The sequence below is a fragment of the Doryrhamphus excisus genome, linkage group LG13 (assembly GCF_037039965.1).
Source record: "Doryrhamphus excisus strain RoL-2023G ecotype Guam linkage group LG13, RoL_Dexc_Guam_v1.1, whole genome shotgun sequence".
NCBI lineage: Eukaryota > Metazoa > Chordata > Actinopteri > Syngnathiformes > Syngnathidae > Doryrhamphus > Doryrhamphus excisus.
The window spans coordinates 12,880,525-12,894,793 of NC_136369.1; the positions used below are offsets into that span (position 1 = coordinate 12,880,525).

The 14,269-nt window shown below is 42.1% G+C and overlaps 1 long non-coding RNA gene across 1 annotated transcript in view; it reads left to right on the forward strand.

The window, feature by feature from the left end:
* Positions 1-14,269, forward strand: part of LOC131139551 (uncharacterized) — a 19,061-nt gene continuing 4,792 nt past the window's right edge. The window contains exons 1-3 of the long non-coding RNA XR_009132257.2: positions 1-139; positions 9,744-9,938; positions 11,693-11,833. This is a non-coding gene — a long non-coding RNA (uncharacterized LOC131139551). The remainder of the gene's footprint in view (positions 140-9,743; positions 9,939-11,692; positions 11,834-14,269) is intronic.

Here is a 14,269-nt window from a genome sequence, read left to right on the forward strand (position 1 = left end):
CCTGCAGTTCCCTGCCGGCACATGTTGACTTTATCAGACGCTGCACTTTGACCTGGATCTTTCTCTGTGTGTGTGTGTGTGTGTGTGTGTGTAAGTGTGTGTCTGGGGCTCTCTACCTTCAGCTGAGCTACAAGTTAAGGTAAAAAGCAAACAGGAAGTGAATGTCTTTGTACTTTGGGAGGGGTGGGGATCTCCTACATGCATGCGTTTCTTTGCAAAATTCTCTGAGTATGCATGTGTGTGCATGTGTGCATGTGTGTGTATGACGGTGATGATTTAAGCAGTACTAGTATGGCTCCTGTGACCAGGATGCTCTTAGAGTAGGCAGCATGTCAAGGGTCACTGAAAATGATGGACATGATTATTATTCTGATAATAATTATAACTATTTATTTGATATGTGTTTTATGTAATTATTACATAATTCCAAATACATAATTCCACTGTTTATACTACTATAAATAACCATAAAATGTATGATATGGATGTATATTTTATTTATCTTGTATTGTATCTTATGTTTGTTTTATTCATTCTAAGGGAAATTCAGATTAATTCACTTTGGACTTTTTCACATATCCATAAACATTCATTTCTATTTGGTTGTTTTTTTAGTTAGTTAACCAGATTATAAACACATTTTGTAAAACCTTTTGGCTTGGTGAATTGCAGTAAAAATATGCACTTCTTTTTACAATTGTAAATGAAAATACTTTTAGGGAATAATGCTTATATTTTAAGGAAAAATGTCAAACTTAAGCATGAAGTGAGGGCAAATCCAAAATAGGATTGTTTAGCCTTGTTCAGAGGCCTGTGCCATTTTGTTTTGACACAAATTTGACACAAAAAGTGAGAGCACTTGAATTTTGGGGGTTCAATGCCTTGCTAAAAGGCACCTCGGCATAGCCGAGGAAGCAAACTAGCATCTCTCAAGCTAGCAGCCATGATGCCTGTATTTCTAGAGTCTGTAGTCCATGGAGTTGTGGAAAAGTTCTAAGAACTTCCTTGATCACTTTGAAAGTATCATGCCTGACACACGTGCACGGCTTCATCATTCAGGTTAGGCTTACAGGAAACAGGCTGTGTTTTGTATTCCAGAGCCAAAGATGGCACATTAGTCATGACAGAGAAAACAACGGAAATATGAGCGTGAACAATTTTCTTCCTTATTGACTTTGACAGTGTTGAGGTTCAGGAATGAATCAGGCATGGCAAGCAGGATAGCGCCATTCAACCTCGTGCTTATGTGCTTTTTTTCCACTTTCACACCCTGCTCTAATTTCACACTGTGGTTGCGTGATGGCTCGTAGTCGTGTCTCGAATCAGTGGACCAGTGGACCAGAGCGGACTCTGGGCTGCTTACTTGGGGCCCACAGCTCACCGATATGAGCTCCGCGCAGTGACGCCTGTGTGTGCATGGCTAATTTGGTTGTTATTGCCGCTTCCAATGGAAGCAAAGCGTGTTGCTTGGCGGGGGCCAGGTTTTAGTTCCACTCGCTAGTCTAAATGTGCACACAGAGGCCGATGTGAACTCCCTCTGGGTTACCCCCCCCCACCAAGCCCCTCACCCACTCCTGAATCTCTTTCGTGACCCTTTGACAACATTAAAATAGGTTGTTTCATTTCATTGATGGAGATGCTCACGCCTGAATGACAGTGTTTCTATTCTGATTGGTGCACATTGCATGCACTGATGGCTTTACTTTGGATGACAAACAAGTGCTTGTTAGCCATACTGTCAACACAGAGACAAAGAAGGGCAATACAACACAGGCTTCAGCCAAGCCAAACTATGTTTGAAAAGCAGAACCACGAAAAAATGATGCATAAATATAGTAAAAAGTAATAGTAAAAAAACTATTGGGCATCATGTTCGCACATCAATACTACAGCCAGGAAGTTGTGGGTTAGAATCCAGCGCACTCTGTGTAGAGTTTGCATGTTCCCCCTGTACTTGCCTGGGTTGATCCCAATCCACCTGGACAAAAGCACACACAAAACACAAACAGTTAGTGGTTTGGCCATAGCACCATAACAGAAAAGAGGCAAAAATGTCAAACACTCTTTTTCAAAGTCAAACCTGATGTGTGTGAATATCTTGTTTTGCATAAACACAACGACAATCTCTCTGCTTTTATGGATGACTAAGAAAATTAAAAAGGATACACTGAAAATAAAGGGGCTGCACGGCGGTCAAGTGGTTAGCGCGCAGACCTCACAGCTAGGAGGCCCGGGTTCAATCCCACCCTCCAGGATCTCTGTGTGGAGTTTGCATGTTCTCCCCGTGCATGTGTGGGTTTTCTCCCGGTACTCCGGTTTCCTCCCACATTCCAAAAACATGCTAGGTTAATTGGAGACTCCAAATTGTCCATAGGTATGAATGTGAGTGTGAATGGTTGTTTGTCTATATGTGCCCTGTGATTGGCTGGCGACCAGTCCAGGGTGTACACCGCCTCTTGCCCGAAGACAGCTGGGATAGGTTCCAGCAACCCCCGTGACCCTTGTGAGGATAAGCGGTAGAAAATGAATGAATGAATGAGTAATAATTGTCGTAGTTAATTATAGAGTCTTAGCTTTCCGGTGGGTGACAGCTGGACTAGCCTCATGTGAAAAAAGTGGAATAGGTTTCCAGTCAGCAAGTTAACCAAGTTCCTGATCTCATTCCACATCACAGTGTATCGTGGTGTATATAGGAATGCTAGTTGTCACGAGCCTAGAACGCCCTGTTGCGGCTGTTAATGGTATAGTTCACTCCTTTGCTCATGTCAGTCAGTATGAATTAACATTTTAAAGCATGTTTATAGATTTTGATGGATGCAGTAAGTCGCAGCCACGGCCAGCCAAACTATGGAAGAATGTGGGACTTATCGTTCGGAATATATGCTACATACTGTATCTGTATCTAGAATACAGTTTAAGGAGAATATCCAGTATGGAGGGATGGAGGGATGGATAGACTGCATCACAAATATGACATTTATGGAATATAAATTTTATATAAATATAAATTGAATTGAATACAAATTGTCTGACAATTATTATAGTTGGATTGACTTGAAATTTATCAAAAATATGTATTTTTTATTATTTTTTTGTATTTTTATTTTATTATTTTTTTATTTTTGTATTTGCCTCAGTGCGCTCTTCAAAAAACCTCCTGTAACTTTAGGGTGCTTGGCCGAATCCCCACCAAATTTTGTACATACCTTTAATGGACTGGCAAGCACATGTCTGTAAAATTTTGGAAAACATGGCTGCCATCAAGCAAAACGTAAGATGATTATTAGTGATGATACAGTACATAAAAGACACTTTCACTTGTCAAATGTTACAGTCCCTCAAACCAAATCACACTCCCATCATCACACTGCTTCTCGCCTTATAAAAAACACCTCATTAGTAGTTTAATACATCTCACACACAAATAAACGCATACATATTCCAGTCTCACTGCTAGCAAATGTCCCGTCTCCAGGATGCGCCCAGTGACTGTGTGATGTGGACACTGTGTGTGTTGTCGCCAACTAATACGTGCGCTTGCAGCAACTAATGGTTGAGCTTTACCATCAAACTCTCACACTATAGGCATTTGTAGATTGGTGTCCGCGTGATGTGCCATCAATTGGGGACCATCATCATGCAGAGGCAGGCTTGGATTCGTGATAACGAGGAACAAGACTGGATGCAACTGTGAGACAAATCCTGGATGCATGTGCTGTAAAGTGTGAGCACTTCTAACTGGATTTACCTGATTTGTGCCGGTTTATGACCTAATATGATACAGCAGCCAGCCTCATTATGAGACCTAAACATGTTTATGTGTGTGCGTGTGTGTAAGTCGACCGATCAGGGATCTCTTGTTAGAGTGCTTAAACACAACAAGAGAGACTGCAAGAAGGAAGCCGTGCAGGGCCAGCTAGTGTTCCATGCTTACTTGGGTGTAATGACCCATCAATGGTGACATCTTGTTGCATCAACTTCTGCTTCCCTTCACTTGTCTGTCTGGGCCGGACTTGTCCCTTTACACCATCCCTCTCCTCTTCTTGCTCCCACAAAGCCATTATCCGTGTTCTGTCCTCTCTGTATACCTCTGTTGACAGTTGAAAACATTGAAAATCAAACATCTACAAATAATTCTATCATTGTTGTTTGGTCTTTTTTCGATGGATGGATGGATAGCATATTTATGGAAAAACATAGCGTTTCCAGCAGAGCACATGTATGAATTATAAAGCGGTGTATCGTCAGGGCCAGCATAGCCTGCTCTGTTTGCCTAAATGCTATCAGAAGTACTACATTTACAACTTAAATTCTAGTATTTGTTATTCCCAACAATCTATTTTCATTTTGTAGCATGAGACATGCTACACTGCGTGCAGTATCAGTGTATGTTTGTTTTTTGTCCCATCAGATTTCAGCTTCTGTGTGTTACCATGTCTAAACGTCTCAAGGCCTTCACAATCAGTAGTGCAGGCCCATGTCACTTAAACACTATTAGCAATGGAACTGTTTCTTTAACCAGTTAGATTTCAGGTTCGCTTCAAAGAGCCAGGGAGTAGGTGTAAACCTATGCCTAACACTCAAAGTTACCAGGGCCCTTGAATGCATTACGTGAACAGCATAGCATTCTGTTCTGACAGGACTTAAGCAGGCTAGGATGAGGATGCATGATGGATGCATGATTACTGTTAAAAACATCATTTATTGTGGGGACATTTTTTCTTTTGTGCTGGTCTACACAAAACATTCTAGGAAGATCTCCCTTTACGCTATTAGACTGTTTGTTTTTGTGGGCGTGGGCATGGGTGTATGTGTGTGAAGAAGCAGTGGAGAGGGAGTGGGGTCAGCTGATGAGTTGTCTCACTAGGACACTGAGGCTGACTCGCCTCAGGGTCTGCTCTGAGCTCCACCTCTGACAGGCTTCATACTTATTGCTCAATGACATTCCATGTTTTCTTTTGGTTTTGCTGTAAGATTGATTCCCCACATATGTTTGAAATATCTCCAGAGCCCTACAGCAGGGTGACCGCCACAGTGGCACACATGGAGGCAGCCAGAAACAGAGGTGGTGCTGCAGGAGCTGGGGTGGTTTGGTGTTCATAGCTAAAATTTGAAAAGGCAATGAGCCGTCCAAAATCAGACCATGACTTATACCTCAAACTGTAAAGACTGGTCTCCTACAAGTTTATCCCGAAGCACCTATTAAACTGCTGTAGCGATAATACTATGCGCTATACTTAAATATCAAGAAAAAATTGCATCATATTACAGGAATTAAATTGTCATTTTTATTTTCAGAGATTATGTTTTTAAAAAGTTTTAACAGTATTTAAGAGTTGTGAGGTGTGCATATGGATTCGGCATGTATGTATATTTACTGTATGCTACTTGTGCTTGAGTTGTTGCGGTTGGAAAACAATAGTCAGTCTCATCCTAAAGTGGACACAAAAGATAGCGTCATTGTAGTTGGGAGGGCAAGGCGAGGAGCGGTGAGTTGCAGAGAGTTTTAGGTGTATTAAGAATATTACGATAACTACATATTGTATATTATGACAGCACTAACATATAGTATACATAGAAGGAACAATTAACAACATATTCCTTCTGAAAAAAAGAATACAATTTGTCAAAAACTAGAAATGATATATTTTTCAAAATTTTGTCTTTTTCATAGCAAAATGTTGTAATATTACAAACAAGTTGTGCTTTTAAAATAAGTTGTTTTTAATTAAACAGTGGGCTGCACGGTATATAGTGTTTAGCGCGCAGGCCACACAGCTTGGTTCGATTCCACCCTCGGTCATCTCTGTGAGGAGTTTGCATGTTCTCTCATGTTTTCTCCGGGTACTCCGGTTTCTTCCCACATTCCAAAAACATGCTAGGTTAATTGTCGACTCCAAAGTGTCCATAGGTATGAATGTGAGTGTGAATGGTTGTTTGTCTATATGTGCCCTGTGATTGGCTGGTGATCAGTCCAGGGTGTACCCCGCCTCTCGCTGGATGACAGCGCCCAATGACAGCTGGGAAAGGCTCCAGCATGCCCGCGACCCTCGTGAGGATAAGCAGTATCATTTTATAATATATTCATCCACACACATCTACGCCAAAAGTGTCAAAATATTGATATTGTCATATGAGAACCTGTAATTTCAATGTTATTTTTGTAACTTTATTAGTTTCTTTTTGCTGTAACCCTAACACTACTTTGCAAAACAGTGATCGTTCATGGGAAATGGCCGTGATGCAAGAACTAATATACAACACAAACAATGTTGGAGACAAGTTGACACACTATGAAGGTGATTTTGATGAATAAAACCCAAATTATGTTTGATTGTGCTGATGTGTGAGTTTAGGAAGTTTTCTGTCCCTCTGGCCTGCCTCCTCGCATCAGGCTCAGGTCTCTCCTGAGGTGTACCATAATTGTTTAGAGCCTTATGATGCCATGTTCCCCTTTATGATAATGGTTCCGTGGTGCGATTGTGTTCACATCCGGCTTTGTTGTCTCTGAAGTGAGGTGTGAGAGAAGGGGGGGGGGCACAGATCCACTGTTTTAACCACTTTAATGCAATTTAACAATGTCACGTATTCTTTTCACGTTTCATTGGGGTCCTTTACGTGTGAAATTGCGGCGGCCTGAGCGATACGGGGGCGCAGCAGAGGCGGGGTCATGCTGAAGCGCCAGATGTGGGAGGGCGAGCGCAATTAATGGCTACACATTGTTCAGTGGCTGTGTGCGCACACCTTCAGTGAATTAAGCGGCACTCTCAGGGCGTGACTGTTTGAATAACGCGAATGAGGGGTGAACCCTCTCGCTCACAGCTGAAGCCAAATGCAGCCATTGCATCCAATTAGCTTATATGTCCTCAAATTACATGCTTAACTAGTCGTTTTATTAGTTTGCACAAATTGTTTGTCATTGGATATGCTCTGAGCCGCTCAATTCAACACTTTGTACTTCTTCGGTTTCTAATAACTTGATATTGTGCAGCAGTGGGCTTCATCATCATGACTTTTTTTGCCTTGACATATTCAGGTGGACAGTCCAGTTCAAATGGCAAACCAATTATGGGAAGGACTATTAATGAGGTCTGTGTGCTGCTGTCACTTTGGACCTCACACAATGCGGTTGAGAGCTGAGGTAATGCTCATTATTGACAGTCGGGCGACAGACACGATGAGCATATGGTGCTCTCTTACAGCTATTAGCAAGATCATAACATCTCTTCATCCTTATGGAGGATGACAAGAACATCAAGTGTTTCTCAGTAATAATGACTCTATCAGGGCGCGTCAAGTCAATTGCATCAGGGCCACATTTTCAGAAAACTAAGTGATAAACTAAGAGCCTTCACTATTAGTCTTAGATTTTGTTGCAAAAACACAAACTTCAAAGATTCTCTCTGACTGACATAAGCGCTCTGCTGTTTTGAAGGACCTAATGCAAATGTACACATCAAAGATCCTCTACGTGGCTCGTCACTCCCAGGTGTTGAACAGGCCACATTGAAACCAAAATATGCCATCAAATGACTTGACACTCAGAGCTTTTCTTCCTGTCACTCATGCACGGTGCATGCAAGGATGCAAGGTGGTTGACTCGATACTGCTTACAGAGGGAAAAGCTGTAAAGTCGATACTGACCATCGCTAAAAAAGCAGGCATCGCTGTATTTGCTATTGAAGAATCGGCTCATGATGATGCAATGCTCTGCAAACTATGACCAAAATAATCAACTTCAATTGTTCAGGTATACCTAATGAAATGTCCAGTGAGGTTTTTATGAAACATAAATATGATCAGATGAAATAGTTTTTAATCTTGGTTAAATTATACAAATTTCAAATTTTTTTCTCAAGTTTCAGCGGACTCGAGTCATCATTGACTGACCCCCACACGGTGCCGGCGGTATTGATGACAATCCAGGGTCCGTCCTAGCCGCGGCCCTGGTGTCACCTCTCCAGATTCCTTCGACTCTAGCCCGACAGTACGGCACACCTCTACCCTCCACCTGCCCCCTCATGTCTGGACGGAGGAGGGAGTCAGGTGGGGGAGGCAACAATGGTGGTGGTGGTGCTCCCCCCGGGGCTGTCTGCTGGAGCGAGGTGACCCAGCTTGTCGCTCGATGACCTGTGAGAGGGACGTTATGAAGTGTGAGTGGCTGTCACCCTAACTGCTTGTGACAGCACGACTCCCGGTGCAGCTGTGCCAGGCCGCCCCAGCCAGAGAGCCAGGGAGGCTGTGATGGCTGACGGCGTGGGCTGTGGTGGGGTGCTGACACACAGGAGTGGTCTGGTGCGGCAGGAGAGGGAGGTGAGGGTGTGTTCAGGGCCCTTTTAGTTCTCATGGTGTAATGACTTCTCCATTGACTTTGAAGCTTAGAGGGTGGCCTTGAGGCCTTGCCTTGTCAGTCCTGCCTCAGTTGGGCAGTTGGACATTGAGGAGTGAAGGAGGAGGTTAGGAACCAGATAACGCCCTTAAAAGCCAGGAGGGCTACACACATATGCATAACTTTAGCATTCTGTTCTGACAGTCGCAAATGGTCCAGGATGCTCTAGATCAGGGGTCTCAAACACGCGGCCCGCAGGACACTAGTTTGAGGCCCCGGCCTTGATATGAAAGTTTAATGTTAGTACGGCCCGAGCAAGTTTGATATGGATGCTGTATGGTATCATGTACCCAGAAAAAAATATTACATTTGATTAATGTTCATGTTAAAGGTTAAATAACTGTTAATAGTTATCCTCCCTATCCGTGTGGAAGTGGTAAGTTTTTGGCTTTTTAAGTTTTAAGGAAATAACTTGGAGGCTACCGTTTAGGTCGCTAGCTCTCTAGTTTGCGAGTTAGCATGTGTCTCAAGACCCTGCAGTTGCGCAATATGTTGTAAATAAAAAAAGTATGAATGTGACTATAGTCGTGTTTTGTCATGTCTACAGGGCTCTAATAATGCTTTGTTCATTTTAATCAGAAAAAAAATAATTTGTCTAACCACCAACTATATGTGGTTTTTATTATTTGCCGTTTTATTATTATTATATTTATTTATTACTGATTGATTGATTTTCTTTATTCTTGATTTGTTTATTTATTTTATTTCTTATTTCTTATTTTGTGTAGAAAAATAAAAATTAAGATATTTGAGAACAGTGGAATGTTTTATCAGAGATTTTATTGTAGAAAATCGGAACCAAAGCAAAGTTTATTCATTTTTCTGTTTTTAATAAATGCGTTTTTTTTGGGAGAAAACCTGATGCGGCCCAGCCTCGCCCAGACCCTAGCTCCAGTGGCCCCCAGGTAAATTGAGTTTGAGACCCCTGCTCTAGATTAAGTTCAAAGTGGATTTTGCAGTGATGCATTACATGACAATGGTCTATACATTTGTTTATCATATAGTCATGTCATGTATATCACGACGCAGTTACATTTTGGCTGCATCTCCGGTTCATGACCTTTATGTTCAATTTTCCTCACAATTCAGGTTTACAAGGTTCCATGTTACAACTTGCATCAAAACTTGACTCACATCGCAGTCTACAAACGGAACTGACTCACATCCAGAAGATCGTTGTCGGTCTGTGATTGACAGAAGATCAGTGCATAGCGAATACCTCATCAGTCATCTAGGATTGGCCTTTTTTGGAAGTGCAATTTTTCAAACCCCTGCTCTGCATCACTAAACTTTGCACCTCTGTCCTTCTGTCTGCGTCCCGCTGTCACGGCTGACCTGCGTCCTCTCTCTGCAGGGTCTCTCCTGGTTGCGTCCAGCTGGCGCCCCTACGAGTGGGCTGGGCAGAGGCAGGAGGCTGTGCCAGCTCTACTGGTGCAGAAGGGGGCACACCAGGCAGACAGGCCCAGTGTCAGCAGCAGCAGCGGCATCGACTATCCCCCTGGCTACAGCACAAACATATGCCAGCGTCCTCCATGTTTGTGTATATACAGTATGTTTACTACTGAAGCCCGATTGCGTGCACACCAGCATCCGTGGAACAATGCCAAATAGGTTTGAGCCGACTGGGACCGGGCGACTGGGACAAAATGAAAATTGAATTGGAAACTTGCTTACACACTTGAGAGCAGCTTGAGAGTGTTTACAAGCTAATTCATGCAATATATATTTTTTAGTGCATGTAAGCACTAAAAAAATGTGACTATCCAGATAGATAGCTTTATAGATAGAAAGAACAGGGAAGTACATTGTTTAAGCTTGTTTACACAAGCATAAAAAGACGCTGCTGATAGCGATTGGAACTCTATTTGACAAATTTGTTCCATTTCTGAATGGTATAGCCAATTTTCTTTTTGTATTCGATGCACCCATGCAGTCCATTTACAGTACTTTTCATCTTGTTATATTGCTGTTTATTGAATGTGGTTGTGTACTTCAGTGTCTTGCTGAAAACTATTTTCCAAAGGAAATCAAAGAAATTAAATTACATTACATGTTAAAAGGTTATACATTGAATAATACAACTTTAATTTTCAAGTGTCGTACAAGTGCAAAAAAATGTTAACCCCTAATTATATAAGACGTGCAGATGTACTGTAAATAACGGTGTATGTACATTGCTTTTTCTGACGTTCGCTTGACTCCTCATATTGTCTTATTTTGTAATAAGTGTCACTAAAGTAAATTAGGGGAATTAAAGTCAAAAGTCAAATGTTCTTGTTCTGCTAGCAAAATATCTCTGCTATTTATTATTACTTACTATGTATGTACAATAAGCAAATTGGTCATAGAAAGTGTCTGGTATTTTCAATTTTAGTAAGCACTTTTGACTTTGATTTCAGAGATTTAATTTGTCTTAAAGTGCCATATTTTGTAGTATAGATGCGTATTTGTGTCACTTTTAATGCAAACAAATTGATGAACTGGATGCATTTTTCCTGGCTGGTGGCACTTGTCCCCCCGCTGCCCACCACTTCAGCTTGACCTTCTTCCTGCTGCAACTTTGTTAACCCGACGAAAGCTCCCTGCCTTGACGCCATTGGGGTCTTTGCACCTACATTGTCTGTGCGGAACTTTAAAACTTATGAACTGAAATGTCAGGAAACAAGCACCCAAATGTTTGAAACCATATTGAAATTCTCCAGTGCTTCTGCAAAACAAGTACATTTGCATAGTCTTTGATTATATTACAGGGTTCATGAGTGTTCATCCAAACTTCCTTATTTGTCCCTCTGTGAATGTGTGTGTGTTGACCTCTTTCACACAGAGAGACCCCCAATTGTGCTCCAGCAGACAGCCGAGCTCAGTCAAGCAGAGCCGGCATGCTCACTGGCATTTCACACGCCCAAACGTGTGCACGTAAACACACATGAGTACCATTTATCTAGCTGGGGTCACATGTGACACATACAGAGGATATGGGGGCTCGGATATGGAAATAATGGTTGGGGTCTTCTCCTTTAGAAGTGCTGCACTCAAATCCATCTATTTTGCCACCCCTCCGAAAAGATGCCAGGCAGACTTCCGCTTTTAAACTTGTACATCTTTTAAAATCAAGTCACCGCCTAATTGAGGCCACCCATGCAGAAGCTGTTGTCGTCTATTTTCACACACACTTTTTGAGGAGGTGGGGTGGGGGGGCGGTCTATCTACACTGTCTCAACTCATCCAACTGTGAGATGCTCCTTTCCCCTTTCCCCATCCTGCCAACATCCCACTAATGGTGTTTCTATCTCTTCTCCATAGGAGGCAAATGAAGCTTTTAAGCAGGGTGGAGGGATGTGGGTGAGAGGAAGAGCGAGAAAGGGGGCGGTGGTGGCTTACCACTGAAAAGAATAATTGACTTTCTGCGGAGCGTCACTTATCCTCCATCAACACCTTTGACTGGTGAGTGCATGTGTGTTTGGACTGCAAGATAACATCACCATATTTGTAGCAATTTCAGCAGAAATATCAAAGTAATTAATTTTTTTACATCAAATTAATCACAGTTGGCAAATTAATTAATCATGATTAATCACCCTTTGCAGATGTAATATATTTACAATTTTATTTCTTTACATTTTATATATTTGTATGTATTAATAGGGCTAAATGAACAGAACAATTAAATCATGTTAAAACAAGTACAAAAACAATACAAAACACTATAGTACTATGTATAGTAAGCAATTCGGAGTGCATGCTACAAAATCCACGGAAAGCACAGTACCAAGACCATACTGAGACTGGTTCGAGACCTCAGAATTTTATGGCTTAAAGAGAAGACCATCGTCATTTCAGAGGCATCATCGACTGCAATGCACACATACATACATGCATACTACACATCTCCATTTCCTGTGAAACAGTCTATCAACGTAGTTGGGTATGGAGGGTGTTTCTACGTGTCTCATTTTACATCCATAACACTCATTTCTGGTTCAAGTAACAAACAATAAGCCTTCAAATGCGCTGTACTATGGAGGTAAACATTGCACATGTCACCAAACACCTTATATGGCATCCTAACCATGCATGCTAGGTTTATTGGCTCCAAATTGTCCATAGGTATGAATGTGAGTGTGAATGGTTGTTTGTCTATATGTGCCATGTGATTGGCTGGAGACCAGTCCACGGTGTACCCCGCCTCTCGCCCAATGTCAGCTGGGTCAGCTTAGGTTTTTCCCCGACAAAAATGAGTAAAACTGATGTTCAGTTGTCCATTAATTTTTCTATAGTCATTATTTTTGCATTATTTTCTGCACGTGTTTTGTGTTATCATTTTGGGTGTCTGGAATGGATTAATTGGACTTTGTTTTGGTTAGAGTCAGTTTTGGTTTGAGTTGGCCATCCTGGCACAGCTAATGATGTTAACCAAGGCGCCACTGTCTTTCTCGGATTCATTCATGTTTCTCACCTTCTTATAAAAGTGCAGCTAACTTTGTTTGGCTCAATTGTGAGGTATTTTGCAGCCGTAATCAATAAGATAATGACTTTTTCACGGTGATTTTGGTACTTCCTGGAGTCCATGATGCCCTTAGCATCCAACTATATTGCCGAATGGGCCAGCTGGCTCTGTTTACAGGTATACCTTGTATACCAGGTATACAGGTATACATATGCACATATAATACATTCTCAGCTTATTCCACAAACTTAAGCTCATATCTGGATTTGAGCCAAGAGTCACGCATGAGGATGTACATAGAGTAACGTAACCCCCACCCCCACCCGCCTGCTGTAAACACCACCACCACCCACAGCTGCACACCCTTCTCCTGTCACGGTGATAATCTCTTTGTCACTGGCCGTCTGTTACACATTTGAACGTCTGATTCGGTGAATGTCCGAGTGGCAGGTTTGACTTTAGTGCCACAGGATGTCTTCAGCTGTGTGTGTGTGTGTGTGTGTGTGTGTGTGTGTTTGTACACCCAGTGCCATAGGTGGTGGGAACTCCATCCATGTCAAAGTGTGTAAGTGTCCAGCTAGAATGTTAAACAAAGGACAAAGAAAGATCTCTTGTAAATGTTGGAATTTGTTGTTATACGTATTTTCTTCACAAATGTACTTTGCAGGCAGCTTTAAAAAGTATTTCTTTTTGCCTTACCTTATGCAAAATCACCACAGTTCCACATTTGGGCAAGGCAGATTTCTGTCCCCAGTGCACCAAGCAAAGGCTATTAAGGCATGCTTGGATGAGTTGGTGTGAAGGAGCCCCTTTGGGATGACCGAGAACAGATGATGAAAATACACCAGACTGGAAGCTGTCAAAGTGGGGACCAAGTTCATGTTGTTTTCCTGATGGTGTGATGCACAGGTATCCCAATACTTTTGTCCATATAGTAATCCCTCATTTATGGCGTTTGTGTGTTACTATAAATGTGTTCCCTAGGCAACCAGAAAGAGAGGAGGACAGAGTTTCATCTTTGTGTGGGTAGCCTGTGTTTTTTCATTCCTTCAATCATTTTCTACCGTTTATCCTCACGAGGGTCGCGGGGGTGCTGGAGCCTATCCCAGCTGTCTTCGGGCAAGAGGCAGGGTACACCCTGGACTGGTCGCCAGCCAATCACAGGGCACATATAGACAAACAACCATTCACACTCACATTCATACCTATGGACAATTTGGAGTCGCCAATTAACCTAGCATGTTTTTGGAATGTGGGAGGAAACCGGAGTACCCGGAGAAAACCCACGCATGCACGTGAAATCGAACTCAGGTCTCCTAGCTGTGTGGCATGTGCGCTAACCACCTTTACTAAATGAGTTGATTTGATTAATATAAAATATGTTGATGCGGTGGCGTAATTAACATCGGAAGTATGAAAGACACTTTAAGTGC